Source organism: Dipodomys merriami, unplaced genomic scaffold (assembly GCF_024711535.1).
Source record: "Dipodomys merriami isolate MVZ:Mamm:240054 unplaced genomic scaffold, mDipMer1.0.p SCAF_16, whole genome shotgun sequence".
Lineage (NCBI taxonomy): Eukaryota > Metazoa > Chordata > Mammalia > Rodentia > Heteromyidae > Dipodomys > Dipodomys merriami.
The window spans coordinates 4,653,772-4,676,677 of record NW_027202937.1 but is presented as its reverse complement, the minus strand read 5'-3'; the positions used below and the strand labels follow the sequence as shown (position 1 = coordinate 4,676,677).

The 22,906-nt window shown below is 41.5% G+C and overlaps 1 protein-coding gene across 2 annotated transcripts in view; it reads right to left on the bottom strand.

Moving 5' to 3' along the window:
* Nucleotides 1-22,906, bottom strand: part of Usp49 (ubiquitin specific peptidase 49) — a 69,911-nt gene that overhangs the window by 39,730 nt on the left and 7,275 nt on the right. For both annotated transcript variants that reach the window (XM_070023752.1, XM_070023751.1), the window contains exon 2: nucleotides 5,970-6,038. The gene's annotated coding sequence lies outside the window, so the exon portion shown is untranslated. The remainder of the gene's footprint in view (nucleotides 1-5,969; nucleotides 6,039-22,906) is intronic.

Genomic DNA, 22,906 nt, shown 5'->3' with positions numbered 1-22,906 from the left:
AGAAAGCAAAAACAGCAACAAAGAAAAAAACCCTCTTGTTTTCATTTCCCTTGAAGGGATTTATAAAGTAAAAGACAATTCCTAGTGTGTTGCATACGTTCAGAATATTATGTTTAACCTTGGACTCCTCAGCAAAGCATGGCAGAATGCATACATGTGTACCTTCTTTCCTTGAAACCCTAGCAAAACACAATAAAGGAGTAGAAATGGAGGAATGGAAACCACAAGGGACAAATGCATGCTAGATTATAAATGTTGCCTATACCACAGAAAAATACACAAGAAACAAGCTGGCTAGAACGTCCAAACTCAAAAAAGCTCAAACTGGAGGCCCCATATTACATACCTGTGGAGGTCTGAAGGTAGATTAATATATAATATATAAGACCAAAAAGAAGAGTTTAGATGTCTTCAATTCCCCCTTCCTCAGCCATGAACAGCCAAATGACTGTCTCTGTCACACAGGCAGAAGACATTCTGGTCTTAGGTACACCAGGTGCAGGTGAGATTGGGGCACCTGCCAGGAAGCAATGCTAAATCGACAACCATCATTTGATTTTTTTTCTTCTCACACTTTCCATGAAACAAAGACTAAACTGCCCAATTTTTTAAACCTGCTATTAAAAGGCTTTAAGATTAAGATAATCTTTAGAGAATATTTTTGGTAATTCACATTTTGAATGCTAGTTCTTTTTTCATTAATATTCTAATGGTGTGCCCTACTGCCTGCACTTGGAAATGGATGAAGTTAGTGAGTGATAAGACAGGAGGCTGATGGCTGATTAGTTAACCTTCAAGTCATTATTAGGTGATTCAAACTAATGAGCCAAGTAATTCTCTTCCTTTATAAAAGTCTCTTTAAAGAAATCACAGGCAAAGAAAATGTCACACATAAGAACAGTTTTCAAATAGTAAATAAAAACATTTAGAATAAAAACTACAATAAATCTTAAAACCACTTGGTAGTTAACTTTTACTAAAGTTAAATTTCTTTATAAAATTCTTTACAATTTCAAAAATAAGCCAACTAAAACAAGAATGCTGAATAGCTGGGCACCAGTGGTTCATGCCTGTAATTTGAGCTGTCAGGAGGCTTAAATCTGAGGATTGTGGTTTGAAGCCAGCCAGGGTAGGAAATCCCAAGATTTTTATCTCCAATTAACCAGCATAAAGCTGGAAGTGGAGGTGTGGCTCAAGTGGCAGAACAATAGCCTTGAGTGGAAAAAGCTAAGGAACAGCACCCTGTCCCTGAGTTCAAGTCCCAGTACCAACACACACACACACACACACACACACACACACACACACACACACACACACACACACACACACACACACACACACACACACACACACACACACACACACACACACACACACACACACATTAAAAAGATGCAAGTCATTCAATCAGCCAAAATTAAGCTCCACCATGGCTGTCAACCCATTTCCCCAGTAGAGGGAGCTGCATCCAGGGCTCAATGTCTGGAAGGAGAATTTTTTTGCTTTTATTTTGTTCACTGCCTTGTTTTTAACCCCTTGTACAACATGATTGTGACATGATAGATGTTCAGTTAACAATGTAAGATAAAGCCGGGCACCGGTGGCTCATGCCTGTAATCCTAGCTACACAGAAGGCTGAGATCTGAGGATCGCGGTTCAAAGCCAGCCCGGGAAGGAAACTCCGTGAGACTCTTATCTCCAATAAACCACTAGAAAAAAACCAGAAGTGGCACTGTGGCTCAAGTGGTAGAGCGCTCACCTTGAGCTGAAGAGCACAGGGACAGCGCGTAAGCCCAGAGTTCAAGCCCCACCATAGAACCCCCCCCCAAAAAAAAAAGTAAGATAAAAGGCTGTCCAGGAGGTATGACTAAAGTGGTACCAGGCCTTCCTAGCAAGTCAAGGCCCTGGAGTTCAAACCCTGACACTACCCCCCGCCCCACCAAACCCCCCCCCCAAAAAAAACAGCAGCAACAACTGTCCAGGAAAGTGCTTCCCGAAGTTGGAAGGAAACCAAACAAAAACACTGGGCTTAGATACTCATAAAAAGGACTTTGTAGCCTACAGTGGGGTGACTGAAATGTTCTGATGTAGAAACAAACTACAGCAAATCTCATGAAATTGACCATGTCTTAAATACTCAAAACAAAAATTTTTATGTTGGTCCAGGGGCATGAACTCAGGACCTGGGCACTGTCTCTGAGCTCTTTTTTTCAAGGCTCGCACTCTAACACTTGAGCCACAGCTCCACTTAGGGCTTTTTGGTGGTCAAGTAGAACCAAGAGTCTCACAGACTTTCCTGCTCAAGCTGGCTTTGAACTGTGGTTCTCAGATCTCAGTCTCCTGAGTAGCTAGTATTACAAGTGTGAACTACTGGTGCCAGCAAAAAATCTTTTTAATGCCCAAAATTAATTAAGGAAGAAATTGGGTTCTCTTGTCTGCTTCTGCATCTAGTCAGCTCCAAAGTGAGGTAGCCCTTGGAAAATTCACTGCCCATGTTAGAGCAAACGAGGGTGGGAAAAGCAAGGTACGTTTTAGCATTGTAATGAAAATAGTTTTGATCTCATGAGCTCCTGAAAGAGGTTTGCCGGTCCCGGGCCAGCCCCCTGAGATATGGCTTTCAATGGCATGCTTGCTGAGAGCCATAACCGACAAGCATTCAGAAGCAATTCTCAAAAGAGAGAAGGAAGGTGGGAGAAAAAAAAGGAGGAGGAAAGACAGAGAAAACACGCCTGAAGGAAAGCCAAGACATTTTATCAGTACAGTTGCTACTTTAAATATCACTCTCTTTGTCCTATAATGTATATTTCAACAAGAAGTGAATTGCTATTTGAAGAAAAGAAAAGCCAAGGCTTCTCTCTGACAAGACAGACCCCAGAACAAAACCCACATACTAAAACTCCATCCAGTTCAGTATAAATGTCAGCTGTTAATGCACATTTACTTTTTAGACCATCACTTATAAGTGACATTCTAATTATAAGACCCATAAGTCACCTTTCCCCTGGCTTTTCTTCTCTTGTACAACTTTCTGCTGACTGTCATTCAATATTATTTAACAGGACAAAAGAGCTATTTCCCATTACCAATCAGTTCCAGCTGCCCCACTGCTAAGTCTTTCAGTCTACCTGTTTCTATGAATAGCAGCCAAACAGTAATCTACACATTAGCACACTCTAATCCTTTCTAAACAGGTGTTGTTCTTGAGCTACTTCAGGTGATTTCTTTCTTTCTTTTTTTTTTTTTTAGGGGGGGGGGTCTGGTCGTGGGGCCTGAACTCTGGGCCGGGCGCTGTCCCTCAGCTCTTCAGCTCAAGGCTAGTGCTCTACCACTTGAGCCACAGTGCCACTTCCGGCTTTTTCTGCTTATGTGGTGCTGAAGAATTGAACCCAGGGCCTCATGCATGCAAGACAAGCACTCTACCACTGAGCCACCTTCCCAGCCCCACTTCAGGTGATTTCTAACACTACAAACTGTAATGAAGCAAAACAGCTATATTCAAAATATGGTAAGTAAAAAAAAAAAACAAAAAAAAAAACTTTAATGAATAATCATCTCACATCAAGAATTTCCTCATAATTAAGAAGATATATGATTTCAAATGTTCTACCCAGAAGCAAGCAAAACAAATTGGTTATGGTGACTTGTCCAGGAAATATTACACTTTTTTTTTTGTCAGTCATGGGGCTTGAAATCTGGGCCTGAGCCCTGTCCCTCAGCTCTTCAGCTTAAGGCGAGCATTCTACCACTTGAGCCACAGTGCCACTTCCCCAAGATACTTTTTTGTTGTTGTTGTTGGTTGTGGGGTCTGAACTCTGGGCCTGGGCACTGTCCCTTAGCTCTTCAGCTCAAGGCTAGCGCTCTGCCACTTGAGCCACAGCACCACTTCCAGCTTTTTCTGCTTATGTGGTGCTAAGGAATTGAACCCAGGGCCTCACGCATGCAAGACAAGCATTCTACAATTGAGCTACCTTCTCAGCCCCCTATTTTCAGAGAATATTTTTTCTGTTTTTTTGTTTGTTTTGTCGGTCATGGGACTTGAACTCTGGGCCTGGGTGCTGTCCCCCAGCTTTTCACCTCGAGGTGAGCACTCTACCACTTGAGCCACCACAGCACCACTTCCCCCAAGATACTTTTATCACCAATTAATCAACAAAAAGCTGGAAGTGGAGACATAACTCAGGTGGTAGAACACTAAGCCTGAACAGAAAAAGCTGAACAAAAGCACAAGCAAGAAAGCAAGAAAGGAAGGAAGTGGGCTGGGAAAGTGGCTCAGTGGTAGAGTGCTTGCCTTGCATGCATGAGGTCCTGGGTTCGATTCCTCAGCACCATATAATCAGAAAAAGCTGGAAGTGGTGCTATGGCTCAAGTGGCAGAGCGCTTGCCTTCAGCTGAAGAGCTGAGGGACAGTACCCAGGCCTAGAGTTCAAGCCCCACGACCAACCAAAAAACAAAAGAAAAAAGAAAAGAAAAAAAGATAGGAAGGCAGAGAAAGGGAGAGAGGGAGGGAAGGAGAGATAGAGAAAAGAAAAAAGAAAATTTGACTGAGTGGTTAGACATAAGAGAACTGTGGGTACTGCCTTGACAGATACTGTTATAGTTGCGGTGAAACTATTATAACATGAAGATATAGTTGCTTATTCACACATACTTGTAGCATCATATACACTGTAAGGTATGAAGTATACAGAGTCTATTCTCACAGTCTAGGAGCAGATACAGAGAGATATGAATCTGGAAGCCAAAATGAAAACTTTCCCAAGAAATCTTTTGCCACCAGGGTTAACCATATCCAGAGATGGTTTAGCTATTAGAGTGTGTGAGAGAAAGATCCTTGCATGGAAGGCTAATACGCAGAAATTTAACTGGGCCGGGCACTAGTGGCTCATACATGCAATCCTAGCTACTCATGAAGCTGAGATCTGAGGATCGAGGTTTGAAGCCAGCCTGGGCAGAAAAGTCTATGAAGACTCCAATTATCTGCCAAAAAGCCAGAAATGGAATTGTGGCTCAAGTGATAGAGTGCTAGCCTTGAACCAAAAAAACTCAGAAACAGTGCACAAGTCCTGAGTTCCAGTCCAAGGACTGGCACCAAAAAAAAAAAAAAAAAAAAAAGAAAGAAAAAGAAAAAAGAAAACACAGAGAAAGAAATGCTAACTAGAATACATATGAAAATTATAGCTAATACTTACTGAACATTTACTATATTCCAGGATTATTTCAAGTTTTTCATGTAGATTAGTTCTCAACCTCACTGTAAAATAGATATTATATTGTCCCCATATTAAAGGTGAGGCATTGAGACACATAGAGAGATTAATTTGCCAAATCTCAAGTAAATAGTAACTGGTCAAAAACAGTCCCTGTGTATCATCACTAGGCAAAGAAGTCTGCAGAAATGCATAGCATACACTAAGAGACTCTGGAAGGGGACCCATATTCAGTTAGAGAATTTTGATATTTGAATTTTTTACAATAAGAATGTGTGGACCTCTAAATTTAAAAGCTTCTTATTGGGTTTTCCCTGAAATTCTATTCAATATCTATCTTACACACATATGCACCTGCCCAAATGAGCAAGACTCCAAGATGAGACTAATATCATAGCTCCTAATGGTATTTGGAAAAAGAGAAAGGATGGACAATTACTCTTGCCAGGTCAGGGGACAGGCATGGCTGCTACTGAGCCCCCAGTAAACTTCACTTCAAGACCTACCCTAGACTTCTTTTAGTATGTGAGCTGATTTCCAGGTTTTATTTTATTTTCAAACATGGCTGTTACCCAAATCTTAGTTAATTCATGGTATTGAAATTTTACATGGCTAACAGAATCAGGGAGCAAAAATTCAAAAAAGGTATAAGATAAAGATCATGACTGATACCTTACTCTGATAGGATTCTATGTCCATACATGATACTATTGTGAACAATTTACATTAATAAAGCTTTATTATAGCTTTCTCTCTTACCCATTAAGTTTTTTCCATCTTCTTCCATTTATTTCACAATCATTGATTATGTTTCTTCTCTTCTATTACCTAAAAAGGGGAAAAAATCTGTAAGCATGTGCTGATATATGACAAGAAAAAGCAATTTCATGAATTTTATTTATAATTTCAATAAAGGTTCAGTATGTTACAATGCAGTGACTTCCCTGTAAGTCCTCAAAACTGATGGGAAAGAATGGGGGTTAAAAAAAAAACAACTATGACTTTGTTTTTAGCTAAGAGCAATCAAAGATTTAGTCATTTATGGATAACTAAGTCATAGATGCAAGTAAGTATTAATGGTCTACTTCCTAAAAAAAATGTGTCTGCATTTGTTCAGGATTTAAAGAAGATATGTTATCTTTGCCTGTAACCTAAAACGGTCAGAAGCAAAATCATTGTAACAAAAACACTGGAATATGAATTGTTTTTGCATAAGTAAAACACCGACCACTTTTACAGGAGACTCTTCTGTGCTAATTGGGTTCATGACCTTTAGCAAGCAGCAGGATTCCTTAAAAGCAATACATTTTCTATATACAAGGACATTAGATTAGTTGAAGATAGCTAGAGTTTATGATCTGGATAAATTATACACACAACCAGTTTTTAGATTTGTGACACTTTATTCCAGATTCAATAAAGCTTGAGATTGGTATTTGTGGCTGTCTTGTAACATGGTGGCAAATTCACTATTTTGTCTTCCCAATGGCTAACAGAATTCCTCTTTGAAGAGGCTTTCTTTGTGAAAGTGTGTTCCCTCGGTACAGGCCCCCCACCTCTCATGTCCAGTCCCCTTGGTGTGGGTGGTTCCCTGCAGAATGGCTGTCAAGATCCCAGAATGGTTGTCAAGAAAGGGAAATTGCTGTGCACTAGACAAGGGGAAGAATTTGTTGTTTTATCTCTGAAAGGAACCAGGAGAAGAATGACAAGGAGAGGGAAAGGGAGAGAAGAAAAGAAGACTTGGCATAATGGAAAGAAGCTGGGATTAGGTGGGGGTGAAGCGCTCAGGTCAAGGGAGGGTTGGAAACATTTTAAGAATAGAGCTTTCTAGGAAAGTGGTCTGCATTCATACAAAGCAAGACTCACCCCATCTCCATTTTGCCCCCACTCTTTGGATAGGTATACAGAATCCACAACTGCCTGTGTAAATAGAGACATTCTGAAAATCAGAGAAGCCAAGTTTCACAGGTAGGTACACCAAGGCACAAAGCAAGAAAGCATGGGTCCAGGAGTCAGAGGAGGTTGCAAGACCACAAAACTCAAGAAACACAAGTATTTTGGGGGAGAGTTTATATTTTTCACACAATTTAAGTACACTTCTCCAGGAAAGCTGATACTGCATGAATGAGAGTCTCCCATCCATAACATATCCCTCTTTCCTATCCCAAATGACTCACCTTTCAAACAAATAAATAACTTAATTACTGTTATAATCAATTAATTTTGCATGTTCTCCAAAAGTTGAGTCAGTTCTAGTTGAGTGTCAGTGGCTCATGCCCATAACTCTAGCTACTCAAGAGGCTGAGATCTGAAGATCCCAGTTCTTTGAGACATTTATCTCTAATTAGATAGCAAAAAGCCAGAAACAGAGGTGTGCTCACACAGTAGAGGGCTACCTTGAGCAAAAAAGCCAAAGAAGAGTGGGAGGCCTTACTTCTTCCTGGTGTGTGTGCCTGGACAGACAACTCTCCCACCACGGTCCCCCGCCTCCCCCCCAAAAGTCCTGGGCCTTGAATTCAGGCCTAGGCACTGCCCCTGAGCTTCTTTTGCTCAAGGATAGCACTCTACTGCCCAAGGTTGCACTCTACTGCCTGAGCCATAGCACCACTTCTGGCTTTTTCTGCTTAGGTGGTACTGAGGAATTGAACCCAGGGCTCCATGAATGCTAGGCAAGCATTCTACCACTAAGCCACAATCCCAGCCCTGGACAGAATCTATTTTACACTTTCCACTCTAGATGGAATGGCAGGTGTGCTATCATATCCAGCTACTGGTTGAAAAAAGGAAGTAACTCAAATTATAGATGTGAGTCACCAGCACCAATGAGACTCTGGGCCTCCTATATATTATTGTACTGATTTCATAGTGTTTGTTAGAAAGGCAACTGCGATATGAAATGTTTTGATCCAGTTCAATAATGTATATATAGAGAGATAATAAAATTCCAATTTGCGATAAATGCTACATAACATTTTTCATTAAAAACAATTTCTTGCCTGGTGCTGGTGGTGGCTCATGCCTGTAATCCTAACTACTCAGGAGGCTGACATCTGAGGATCATGGTTTGAAGCCAGCCCAGGCAGAAAAGTCCATGAGACTCTTATCTCCAATTAACCACTAGAAAACAAGAAGTGGCACTGTGACTCAAAGTGGCAGAATGCTAGCTTTGAGTGGGAAAAACTCAGGAACAGAACTCAGGCCTTGAGTTCAAACTCCAGAGCTGACAATAATTTCTGTCTAGGCTAGCTTTCAACTGTGATCCTCTAGCTCTCAGCCTCCTGAGTAGCTAATATTATAAACATGAACTAACTACCTGTGCCCAGCCAGTGGATTTTTGAAATGTTTCACTACAATAGTCAGGCTAGCCTTGAACTCATAATTCTCCTGTCTCCACTTCGTATGGGTCCTGGAATGAAAACAAAGGTTTTTTTGTTTTTTTTTTGTTTTGTTTTGTGTCCGGTCATGGGGCCTGAACTCTGGGCCTGGGCACTGTCCCTCAGCTTTTCAGCTCAAGGCTAGTGCTCTACCACTTGAGCCACAGCACCACTTCCGGCTTTTTTTTTCTTTTTGCTTATGTGGTGCTGGGGAATCAAACCCAGGGCCTCACGCATGCAAGGCAAGTACTCTACCACTGAGCCATCTTCCCAGCCCAAAACAAAGGTTTTTAAATCTTTCTTGTAGTAAGAAGACACTGGTATTCAAACATTCCAGGGATTCTGGGACAAGCTAGGATAAAAGAGATGAATCAGGTAGAATTCCAAGAATTCTAAAATGTGTTTGGTAGTCCTTTCAGTTAAATGACATCTAGTCTTGCCGGGCGCTGGTGGCTCACGCCTGTAATCCTAGCTACTCAGGAGCTGAGATCTGAGGATCGAGGTTCAAAGCCAGCCCAGGCAAGAGAGACTGTGAGACTCCTATCTCCAATAAACCACCAGAAAACCGGAAGTGGCGCTGTAGCTCAAGTGGTAGAGCGCTCGCTTTGAGCTGAAGAGCTGAGGGACAGCGCCCAGGCCCAGAGTTCAAGCCCCACGACCGACAAAAAAAAAAAAAAAAATGACATCTAGTCTTAACTGACACCTTAATAAATCTTAGCTAGATTGAGAATTATTTCTTGCCAAAAAAATAATATGACCCAAGACCACTGGAAATGGTTATATTCTAATCATCCAAGATAAGTGCAAACAAAAGCAATACCAAATCCTATTTAGTTTGAAAGGCAGCTGTGTCAGCCATAGTCACCCTCCATACCACACACATCAATTTCTTTTTCATTTCTGTTTAAGCTAATCCTGCTTTTTATAGGCTCTGCATATAAACATTATTAATTGGTAGACTTTGATTTGATGGCATATATTCAAGCCATTTTTAAGACATTAATTCTGTCATTATCAAGCACTTCTTTTAAACACTATACAATGATTTAGTCAGCATAGAGCAGCAACCTCAATAAGGAGAGGGCATTTATGGACATACTCCTACTGCATACCACATGCCATGCTATTGAAAATGTTCCCATACACTGTTGCTCAGTGACTTGTCACTGAGTATGCATGTCAATGGCATTTTGCAGATGAAGGAGGAAGGGTTGCATTGGTTAGTAAATGACTAGCCCAGAATCACCAGGATACAGCAGTACCTCAGCCCAAGAAGTGCTTTGAGTTGGTGCAGTTCCAGTAACTGTACATCACTTTTAAGCAACACTAACTTTATTCAAACAGGTTTTGTTTTGTGCTGGTACTTGGGCTTGAACTCAGGCCTCAAAATCTTGTTTGGCTTTTTCCACTAAAGGCTCGCATCCTACCCTTGAGTCACACCTCTACTTCCGGCCTTTTGCTGGTAAACTGGAAATAAGAGTATCTCAGATTTATTTTCCTGGGATTGCTTTGAGCTTCTATCATCAGATCTCAGCCTCCTAAGTAGGTAGGATTACAGAAGTGAGCTACCAGTGCCCAGCTATTCAAGCAGTTCTGTGCCTGTGTAAAACTGAGTTGACAGTCTTGCTTGTTAATTCTACTATTGGAAATATGATGTTAAATATTCAAAGGACTAGAAGAGGAGAAAAATGGAAAGGCCGAGTGCTAGGGAGAAAGAAGACAGGTACTATACACATCAACATTAAAAAAAATTAAATCTTAAAACTTTTTTTTTTTTTTTTGGGTCCGGTTGTGGGGCCTGAACTCTGGGCCTGGGCGCTGTCCCTCAGCTCTTCAGCTCAAGGCTAACACTCTACCACTTGAGCCACAGGGCCACTTCTGGCTTTTTTCTTTTTGCTTATGTGGTACTGAGGAATCGAACCCAGGGCCTCAGGCATGCAAGGCAAGCACTCTACCACTGAGCCACCTTCCCAGCCCCTTAAAAGATTCTTGAAAAGATTAAAATGTTTTAAAATGAGCTCTAACAAGCCAGGAGCCAGTGGCTCAGGCCTATAATCCTAGCTAGTAGGGAGGCTGAGATCTGAGGATCTTGGTTCAAAGCCAGCTCAGTCAGGAAAGTCCGTGAGACTCTTATCTCCAATAAACCACCAGAAAACTGGAAGTGGCACTGTGGATCAAATGGTAGAGGGCTAGCCTTGAACAAAAGAGTTTAGCGACAGTGCCCAGGCCCTGAGTTCAAAGACCCATGACTGAAAAAAAAAAATCAGCTCTAAAAAGGGATTTCTCCTAACAAGATTTTTTTTTTTTTTTGGTCGGTCGTGGGGCTTGAACTCAGGGCCTGGGCGCTGTCCCTCAGCTCTTCAGCTCAAGGCAAGCGCTCTACCACTTGAGCTACAGCGCCACTTCCGGTTTTCTGGTGGTTTATTGGAGATAGGAGTTTCACGGTCTCTCCTGCCCGGGCTGGCTTTGAACCACGATCCTCAGATCTCAGCCTCCTGAGTAGCTAGGATTACAGGCGTGAGCCACCGGCGCCCGGCCCTAACAAGATTTTTTTAGAAACAGGGAAAAGGAATGTCTGCACAAGGGATGATGCCTGCAAGCTCATGCTGGGAAGTCTGAGGCAGGAGGCAGAAGGACTGTTGAGTTTGGGACCAGCTTAGGGCTACCACACTCAGCTTGTGAGGAACATTTTGAGTCAGTCACTTATCCTTTCCTGAAGACTGAAATGAGGAACAGTGGGACTTAGGTACAAATCTGACACAATGCTGATCAATTCTAAGACATTAAGAAATGTCAAGAAATATGGTTTTCTTTGTACCACCAAATACTTTAAAAAATAAAATCCAGGCATGGTAGTACATACCTGTAAATCTAGTTATTCAGGAAATAGAGGCAGGAGGACTAAAAAATTCATGATTAACCTAGACAAAGTTTGCAAGTCCCCGTCTCAAAAATAAAAAACCAGGGGCTGGGAAGGTGGCTTAGTGGTAGAGTGCTTGCCTTGCATGCATGAGGCCCTAGGTTCGATTCCTCAGCACCACATATGCAGAAAAAGCTGGAAGTGGGGCTGAGGCTCAAGTGGTAGAGCAGTGGTCTACAGCTGAAGAGCTAGGGGACAGCACCCAGGCCCAGAGCTCAGGCCCCACAATCGCCAAAAAAAAAAAAAAAAAAAAAAAGTATAAAAATAAAAAACCAACAAATGAGCCGGGCGTCACGCCTGTAATCCTACCTACTCAGAAGGCTGAGATATAAGGATCACGGTTCAAAGCCAGCCAGGGCAAGAAAGTCTGTGAGATTCTAATCTCCAATAAACCACTAGAAAACCAGAAGTGGCGCTGTGGCTCAAGCAGTAGAGTGCTTGCCTTGAGCTGAAGAGTGTAGGAACAGTGCCCAAGCCCCAAGTTCAAGCTCTACAGACTGACAAAAACAAATAAACAAACAAATAAATGCTAACCCAGTCAAGAAAATTGATAAGACTCTTATATCCAATTAGCTACCCAAAAAAAAAAAAAAAAGAAAAAGAAAAAGAAAAAAGAAAAAAATCCAAAAATAGAGCTGTGGCTAAAGTGCTAGAGCACTAGCTCTAGGAGGGCTGGGATGTAGCTCAGTAGCAAAGCACTTGTCCAGCAAGTGCAACATCCTGGGTTTAATCACCAGTACCCCCCCAAAAAAGAATGCAATCTTTACCTGACATGTGACTGTAACCCCTCTGTACATCACCTTTGTAATAACAAAAAATTTTAAAAGAAAAAGCTCAAGGACATTGCCCAGCCTCTGAGTTAAAATCCCAGGATGGGCACAGAAGAAGGGGGAGGAGGAGGAGAAGGAGGAGGAGGAGGAGGAGGAGGAGAAAAAAACTTAGCAGTGCAACTGGCTCATGACTATAATCTTAGCTATTCAGAAAGCAAAAAGACAAAACTAGAGGCATGGCTCAAGTGGTGGAGGGCCAGCCATAATACGCAAGCAAGCTGATTGAAAGTGAAGGTAAATTCAAGTCTCAGTGTCAGCATGCACACCCCCCCCACACACACACCTTACTGGTCATTATAGCTTGAATATGCAGTGTTCCCTACAGGTTCATGTATTGCAAGCTTGGCCCTTGGATGGTAATGCTATTCTGCAAGGTTCGGGAGACTTTAGGCAGCAGTGCCTAGCTAGAGAAAGTAAATCACTTTGAAGGTTACACCTGGTCTTCACTCCCTTCTGGTCATGGCTCAAAGCCAGCCTAGGCAAAGAAAAGTCTGTGAGACTCATCTCCAATTAACCAGCAAAAAGTTGTTAAGTGGGGGGCTGGGAAGGTGGCTCAGTGGTACAGTGCTTGCCTTGCATGCATGAGGCCCTGGGATCCATTCCTCAGCACCACATAAGAAAAAGCCAGAAGTGGTGCTGTGGCTCAAGTGGTAGAGCACTTGCCTTGAGCTGAAAAGCTGAGGGACAGTGCCCAGGCCCAGAGTTCAAGCCCTACAATTGACAAAAAAAAAAAAAAAAGTTGGAAGTGGAAGAGCAGCTGAAGTGGTAGAGTGCCAGCCTTCAGCAAAAAAGCCAAATGAGAGCTTTAGGCCCTGAGCTCAAGGCCCAGTACTAGTGCACACACACACATGTACACAACCACACACACACACGTGCACATACACATGCAGTGGCAAATATGTATTAAGGCTAATAAAATGTTTTTTTTACTACAAGCCGGACGCTGGTGGCTCACACCTATAATCCTAGCTGAGATCTGAGTTTCGAGGTTCAAAGCCAGCCCAGGAAGGAAAGTCTACGAGACTCATCTCCAATTAACCACCAGAAAACCAGAAGTGGCATTGTGGCTCAAGCAGTAGAGTACTTGCTTTGAGCTGATGGGCTCAGGGACAGGACCCAGGCCCAGAGTTTAAGCCCCCAACTACCAAAAATAAATAAATAAATAAAATCAAGCCATTTGTGCTCTCTTAGCTCTCTCTCTGCTCTTTTCTAGCTCTCAGCTTTTTCCTTCTCTTCTCTTTCCCAGCTCCCTTCTCTTTTCTAGATCTCTCTCTGCTCTCACTCTGCTCTTTCTGCTCTCTGTTCTTTTCTCCAGCTCCCTTCTCTTTTCTAGCTCGCTCTCTGCTCTGTTCTCTCTCTGTTCTTTTCTAGCTCTTTCTCTCTCTCTTTCCCAGCTCTCCCAGCTCTCTCTCCCAGGCCTTTCCCCACTGCGTGGAGGACCAAGATGGCCTGGTGCCAGCCTGATGAATAAACCTACTCCTTACCTGAAAAAAAAAAAAATCAAGCCATTTGTACTCAATAAAGAACATTATAGCTGGTTGCTGGTGGCTCATACCTATAATCCTAGCTGCCAGGCTGAGATATGAGGATTGAGGCTCAAAGCCAGTTTGTGCAGGAAAGTCCATGAGACTGTTATCTCCAATTAATCACAGAAAAAGCTGGAAGTAGAGCTGTGGCTCAAGTGGTAGACCACTACCTAGTCTTGAGCAAAAGGAGCTCAGGGACAGTGCCCCAGGCCTAGAGTTCAAGCCTAGGACCAGCAAAGAGAGAGATCATTATAGACAAAATTAACAGACAGCTCAAGAGACAATATCTGTATGGTCCAAAACTATATACACATATAAATATATATGTAAAATTGTAATTATGTAATTACACATTTTTTTTTTTTGGTCAGTTGTGGGGCCTGAACTCTGGGCCTGGGCACTGTCCCTCAGCTCTTCAGCTCAAGGTGAGTGCTCTACCACTTTAGCCTCAGCCCCACTTCCAGCTTTTTCTGCTTATGTAGTGCTGAGGAATCGAACCCAGGGCCTCATGCATGCAAGGCAAGCACTCTACCAGTGAGCCACCTTCCCACCCCACACATATTCTGATTCTTGTAGTTCAACAAGAAATATATGGGAAACAAAGAATACGAAGAGGCAGCTCACAGAAGGGAAGGGCTAACTAGATTATGAAGAAAAACTCATTAGTTATATATTGTGCATATATATGACACATTAATGTGAATGTACAAAGACATTGCTGGTAACATTGTTTATGGTAGCCTAGGTAGCCATCACTATGGGAATAAATGCACACCATGGAATACTATGCTGCAGTTAGGACCAATTAGCTAAACCTATATCCAACACAAACAGATTTTAAAACAGTACTTAGAGCAGAGAGTAAAAACAAGAATAAACCTGGGTGCCAGTGGCTCATGCCTGAAATCTTAACTACTCATGAGGCTGAAATCTGAGGATCATAGTTTAAAGCCAGCCCGGGCAGGAAAGTCTGAGAGACTGTTATCTCCAATTAACCACCAGAAAACCAGAAGTGGTACTGTGGCTCAAAATAGTAGAGCACTAGCCTTGAGCAAAAGAGCTTAGGGACAGTGCCCAGGCACTGAGTTCAAGTCCCAGGAAAACAACATCACCAGAATAAGATCTACAGTGTTCTTTTGTTGGAAATCTAGTCAAAGTCTGGGAATGTGGCTGAGTGGTACAGTACTTGCCTAGCATGCATGAAGCCCTGGGCTTAATTCCTCAGTACCATATAAACAGAAAATGCCAGAAGTGGCACTGTGGCTCAAGTGGGAGAGTGCCAGCTTTAAGCAAAAGAAGCTTTTTTTTTTTTTTTTTTTTTTTTTTAAAGAAGCTTAAGGACAGCTCCCAGGCCCAGAGTTCAAGCCCCACAACCAACCAAAAAAAAAAAAAGGAATCTAGTCAAATTCTGCAACAGTGTAGTTTAATGAGCTATTTTTTTTATTAAAGATACACATAAACACATTTTACAAATGTGAATAGAATCACAAGGAGAAATAGAAAATCTTTTTCATTTGTATACACCTTAATTTATTCCATAAAAACTTGGTGAATATCTTTTATGTGGACTGAATCAGGTTTGAGTAGAAACTTACTTTTGAAGAGTTTCATTAAAACCTCAAAAAAATTTTTAAATAAAAGTAGAATGGGAGGGGCTGGAAGGTGGCTCAGTGGTAGAGCACTTGCCTTGCATGCCTGAGGCCCTGGGTTCAATTCCTTAGCACCACATAAGCAAAAAGAAAAAAAAGCCGGACGTGGTGCTGTGGCTCAAGTGGTAGAGTGCTAGCCTTGAGCTGAAGAGTTGAGGGACAGTGCCCAAGCCCAGAGTTCAGGCCCCACGACCGGACCCAAAAAAAAAAAAAAAAGTAGAATTGGAAAAACATACTATATATACATACACACATTTTATATATATATATATATATACACACACACACATATATATACACACACACACACACACACATATATATATATGTATATATATATATATATATACACACACATACATATATGCTATTATTCAACTTTTTTTTTTTTTTGGTCATTCATCAGGCTTGAACCCTGGGCTTGGGCGCTGTCCCTCAGATCTTCAGCTCAAGGCAAGTGCTCTACCTCTTGAGCCACACCACCACTTCTGGTTTTCTAGTGGTTTATTGGAGGTAAGAGTAGTCTCACGGAGTTTCCTGCCTGGGCTGGCTTTGAACCAGGATCCTCAGATCTCAGCCTCCTGAGCAGCTAGGCTTGCAGGCATGAGCCACCAGCGCTTGGCTCATTAACATTCTTGAATTAGTTCATTTTAATGGGGAGAGACTGTGCTGGAGTCTGAACTTAGCCCTTGTTCCTGCCCAGGCACTCTAGCACTTACTTGAGCCACGTGTCAGGTCCTCTTTGCTTTCATTAAATAGTCTTTTTGCCCAGGCAAGCCTAGACCATGATCCTATTTACAGTTCCCTTGTAGGTGGGATGGCAGAACATCACTATAAAAATGGATGGACAGGGGGGAGGGGGGGTATGATTGGGTGGGGGGGAAGGGGGAGGCTGGGAAGGGAGGTGAAGGGTAAACAAAGGAGGAGGCTGCAATGCTTGGTAAGAAATGTACGCATTATCCTGCCCATGTAATAAAATAAAATAAAATAAAAAAGAATCACTGAGACCACAAAAAAAATTTCTTCTGAATATCTCACATTTATTTGAAATTTAAAAGGGGGTTGAAATTGACAATCAGAATAAATACCTTGTGAAAAGAAAAAAAATGGATGGACACACCAAGTAATATACCAGCTTTCTATTTTTATTGGCTGAGAAGAGAGGGTCTCACTAACTGTTTTACTTGGATTGTTCTCCAATTGCTATCCTCCTGACCTCAGCCTAGGATTACAGATAGCTAGGATTACAGATGTGATCTACTGTACCTGGCTTGTAATTAGTGTATATGTGTATGTGTGTATACTGAGTATCAAACCCAGGGTCTTGTATATGCTAAAGCCAAGTGCTCTACCACTGAGCTATGCTGGCAATTCTACAATTTTTTTTTCATCAAGTAGAAATATACTTTAAATTCTTGAAATGGATACAAATGAACTCCAAACTCTACGTGACATTGTCACATCTCAATCCAGAGCTGAGCTCATAGCTTTCAATGGTGAAACCATCATTTTTTTAAGGAGATTTTTTTTTCTATTTAATCTCCCTTCCCAAAGAAATTTCAACTGCTCAGGAACCTTCTTACCAGATTTCTGTTTTCTAGGCAATTCAAAAGCAGACTGCTAGCTGCCAATATAGTGTTGTAGCAAATACACTCATTATGCCATAGTGCCAACAAAAACTGATTAACATTTTTAGTGTAATGTGATCTATCTACCCCCTGTCCCCTGGGCACAGACTATGACAAAATTTCTGATACTCCCCACTCTCCCTTTCTTCTGTTGTTGTCATTACTGAGCTAGGGTCTCACAGGTTGTCTTTGAACTTACAATGTTCCTCCTATCTTAGCCTCTGGAGGGCTGGGATTACAAGGATGCACTATCACACTGGCATCCTGTCACATACACTATTTAATGAAATAGCACAAATCCCAAACATTAACTAGAAATCCTTACAACCACCCAATGGTCTAGGTATTGATATCTCATTTGATAGATGGCTTTTCAAGTCACATGCTGATCTTTACCATTGTCTCTACAATCTCCACTTGAGTGGTCCCAGCTTCCAGTATATGCTGGAATTCTGACATTTCAGTTCCATTCTGGTCTCATTCCAAACTTTACAAATGTAGCTCAGAGGAACAGAATGTTATACCTTCCTTCAATTAGCTGATCCTCACAAGCTTGTTAAAATTAAACACCAAGCCAGGCACCAGTAAGTAGTTCATACCTATAAATTCAAGTTACTCAGGAGACTAATATTTGGAAGATCATGATTCAAAGCAGCTCATGCAGAAAAGTTCAAGAGAGTTCACCTCCAAAGAGACCACCAAACACCTGGCTAGAGGTGTGTCTCAAGTGGCTGAACAAGCAAGTTGAATAAGCAAGCAGAGTAATTTTGAGGACCTGAGTTCAAACCCATATACCAGCAATAAACAAATATTAAGCAACAGAGTTACACAAGACTAAAAAGTGAACACCTCTCCTCAAAAAGGAAACACTTCAATCTCAGGCTTTACATTTCACAGAAACAGGAATATTCCGTATTGGGGATCTTTCAAAAAAAAAAATGTAACTTAGCTAGGTATTGGTAGCTCGTGCATGTAATCCTAGCTACTCAGGAGGCTGAGATCTGAGGAGCTGAGGATTGTAGTTTCCAGCCCAGGCAGGAAGTCTGAGAGACTCATCTCCAATTCATTACCAAAAAAAGCTGGAAGTGGAGGTTTGGAGTAGCAGCCTTGAGCAAAAAGGCACTAAGACCCTAGTTCAAGCCACAGGACTAGCAAAGTCATTTTTTTTTTTTTGTTTTTTGTTTTTTTTGGCAAAGTCATTTAATACGGGCTGCCTTTCCACATGAGCCAAAAGACAGCAACACTCCCAACTACTAAATGATATTCCATTGTATGAGCCATCACACATTGTTTATCTGACCCCTTACATGACAAACATCTGTGGGGGGGGGTTGCCCCAACAAACAAAATTCTAAAAAGAAACTACTGTTATGCAAGTGCATAAATAAATCTATAAAACAAACTGTAGAAATGGATATACAAGCTGGGCACTGGTGGCTCACACCTGTAATCCTAGCTAGACAGGAGGCTGAGATGAGGATCCCAGTTCAAAGCCAGCCCTGGCAGAAAAGTCCGTGAGACTTTTATCTCCAGTAAACCACCAGAAAACCCGAAGTGGTGCTGTGGCTCAAGTGATAAAGCGCTAGTCTTGAGCTGAAGAGCTCAGGGATAGCCCCCAGGCCAAGTTCAAGCCCCACGACCAGCCAAAAAAAGAAAGAAAGAAAGAAATGGAATGGAATGGATATACACATTTAAATTCCAATAAACATTGCTAAATTTACCTCCAAGAAAATTTACACTACTGCCAGGGATATAGGAGATTTTCAGTTATTCCACATCATTACTGAGTATCATTAACTTTTTTTTTCCCAGTCCTGAGGCTTGAACTCAAGGCTTGAGAACTGTCCCTGAGCTATTTTGCTTAAGTCTAGTGCTCTACCACTTGAGCCACAGCTCTATTTCTGGATTTGTGGTAGTTTATTAGTGAAAAGAGTCTCATTGACTTTCCTGCCCAGGCTGGTTCGAACCATAACCTCAGATCTCAGCCTCCAGAATAGCTAAGAGGCATGAGCCACTGGCAGCCAACAATGTTATTAGCCGGGCGGTGGTGGCTCACACCTGTAATCCTAGCTACTCAGGAGGCTGAGATCTGAGGATCGCGGTTCAAAGCCAGCCCGGGCAGGAGAGACCGTGAGACTCCTATCTCCAATAAAACCACCAGAAAACCGGAAGTGGCGCTGTAGCTCAAGTGGTAGAGCGCTTGCCTTGAGCTGAAGAGCTGAGGGACAGCGCCCAGGCCCAGAGTTCAAGCCCCACGACCGACAAAAAAAAAAAAAAAGTCATTAACTTTTAAGTCATTGCCAAGCTGAAAGATTAAAAGGTGATAATTACATGCTTAATTTTATATTTATTTTAAAATGTTTATTGCATTTACAGCTTAGGCAGATTTTGAATTTATTATTAGTTGTAGGCTAAGTTGAACTGCCAATGTAGAAAAAAAATCCAAGTATCACATTAATAGTGTAATGGGAAGAGAGGTAATATTTAACCAACTTTGGATTTCAGCATGGATATCCAATGAACCCCACCACAAAGGAAAGATCTGTCTGCATCATAGCACAATTACTTCTCACTTGAGATGCACTATTAAAAAATATGCCATATATTTTAAGAAAATGTCTTTTAGGAATTTATTCAGGCCAGGCAACAGTGGCTCATGCCTATCATCCTAGCTATTCAGGCGGCTGAGATCTGAGGATCACGGTTCAAAGCCAGCCCAGGAAGGAAAAGTCCATAAGACTCATCTCCAATTAACCACCAGAAAAAACAGAAATGGCACTATGGTTCAAGTGATAGAGCGCTAGCCTTGAGTTGAAGAGCTCAAGGACAGAGCCCAGACCCAGAGTTCAAACCCCATGACCGGAAAAAAAAAAAAAAATTTATTCAAGCCAGGCCCCAGTGGCTCATGCCTGTAACTCTAACTACTCAGGAGGCAGAGAGCTGAGAATTGCTGTTCAAAGCCAGCCCAAGCAGGAAAGTCCATACAACTCTTATCTCCAATAAACCAAAAAAAAAAAAAAAAAAAAAAAAGCCAGAAGTGGAGCTGTGGCTCAACTGGTACAGCAAAAAAGCTCAGAGACAGTGCCCAGGCCCTTAGTTCAAGCCCTAGGATTGGCATGTAAATAAGTAAGCAAATAAATACTTCAGTTCCATAGTCATATATTTACTTTCTCATCTTGATTTATAACATTCTGTGACAATTCACTTTGAAGGTATTTTACTTTCCTATATGCACTGTCATTAGCCTGACCTTTGACTTCCTCTAGATGTTGTAAAGTACAAAGGTGCAATTAGTGTCTAGCCATGAGCACCCAATAAAATCAAGATATAAGATTGCACTAGAGCATAGAAAAGGGAGGGAGAGTAAGAGAATTCAGTGCCAGCAATGGGCATCCAGAGGGATGTTGTAGATATCTTTGTTTATAAACACAAGGCACTAATATACCCCCATAGACTTTATGAATGCATATCCAAATGAGATGGCCTCTGTTCAAAAGCATCGCTTTGCTGTCAAGAGCTCAAGGCCTATGATTACAATGCTAATAGTAATAGTGCTGAACTGAGCTATTTACACTTGTCCTGCCCCGATTTTCTGTGACTACCTTCAGGTAAATCTAATTAGCTCAAACAAGGACTTTGACCTTATTATCCTGATAAACAGTAGCCATAACTACAAAAATAAGTACTATAAATTGGCATTTTAGAAAGGTTTTAGCTCAAAACTGATCCATCAGTAAGCCTTCACTTAATTTTTAACAAAAATTTATATGCACAAAAGACTCAGATCTTTATGATGATTTCAAAGTCTCCGGGCTTTCATGCATGCCCACCTAGCCCATCCATGTTCACATGAGAGATCCTGCATGCTTTCTTTCCCATGGCAGAGACTGATGAAAGAGAAAGAAGTCACCCAATGTGACAAAATGCTCAAATTAACCTATAAATTATTTTTGGGCTCTCTCTGCTGTTTTTTGAAATAGCTGCCACAGAGGTAGGGCTAGTCCTTCCTTTTGGAAATAGGAGCCTCAGAGGAAAACATCTTCCAATTCACCAGCCACAGCACTCCCTGCCTCCCCTCCAGCTCCCGCTCCCGCTCCCGCTCCTGCCCCAAACTACTTGCCTAGCAAGGGAAGTGCTCACTGCTGGGTGGCTTCTAAAGACAATGCCTGGTATCTTATATTCTGATCAGGGGAGAGAGCAGTGAAGACCAGCTTCCTGGGCTCTAAGCTATGCCACCAGACTGCCCTTCTAATCCTCCCCAAATCCAGCTACACTGGTGGCGTGGGGGTGGGGACAGAACAGAAAAAGCAAACTGAATGGAGAGTGGTTGCTTTGGTTAGAGAAGGGCCAACATTCCTGTGTTAGAGGAAGAAATGATAAAAGGGTAAAGATCTACACAAAAGTCTTTAAAAACACAATGCAAAAATGATTTTTATTCCTGATCCTTCTGATGTGCTAACCAACATCTGCTCCTAATCACTCGACAGCCCTAACTGCATGGAAGGCATAGAGTAGCAGGCATTTTCACACAGTAAGGCTGGGAGAGATGCTACTAGAGTGTAAATTACTAATTAGCTCAAAGGAAGACAAAGAGAGAAAATACCTGTCACAGAATGCTGTTTACAACTTGACATATAATAAAAACAGCCCTGAACATTTCAGAAGACTGCTTTACTTCCCAGACTTCTATTAACATGTGAATGGAAAAGGAACCGTATTATAGTCTTTTAAAACTGCCCATGTCTCAGTAACAATAATACATGACTAGAAACAATGCCTTCCAAATAATTTGTAATTTTCCCGTCCTTATGAAAGGGAAGTGTTTTTAATTATTACAATCAGCTTTAATAAAGAGCCATATTTCATAGCTTTGATAATAGCTTAAGGGGAGGGGACGAAAAGCAGCCCACAAGCACCATATTGTACATTTGTCAGAATACAGCTAATCGTTGTCTCACATAAATTGGACAGCCCTTTCTGCAGGTTACACCTTTACCAAATGGATGAGCCATCATTTTCATGAAGATTAGCGGTGACTGGAGGTGAGAAGGAGGTCAGTTAATTTTCTCAAATGACAACAATCGAGAAGACTCAAAATTTAGGTTTATTTTAGGGTGAGGTAATGGAATGGCAAGACATTTCTATTGATCCTCTCACCATAAACCAAACCTATTTGTATTAATCCCAACCAATATGCTGAAGCCAGTACATTTTGTTCTTTTATCATTCCAGCTCCTAGACACTAACTTATCTTCAAAATTTGCATTTCACCTAAACATTTTTCTGTCATGGTGTCCAAAGGCCCTGTATCTCCTTTCTCATACAGCCATCACCAGAAGACATCAATGGCTAACATACTGTGAGGACACACCACACCAGGTGACAGGAAGCTTCCCTAGGGAGAGGCACTGGACAACACAAGTTTTGCTGATGAAAGGGACTTATAAACCTGTCAGTCACATATGAAAGAATCTTTCTCAGATTATACTGCAGTAAACAGATCAAACCACCACAAAAATCTGCTCTAAATCGAATCTTGATAATCCTTTGCTCTAAGTGCTGTGACTAAAATCAAACATACACCAAACTCTGATGTACACAATTGAAGACACTGTTAAAATTGAGGCCATCATATGGATTTTCTGTTTTACTTGTTTAAAAATACTTATGTGAGAGAAAATGCTAAAGGAAATGAGGCAAGATAAAAAAAAAAAAACAAGTGATGATTTAGAATAAAGGTAAACAAAAGTTCCTTTCTTTTCTATATTT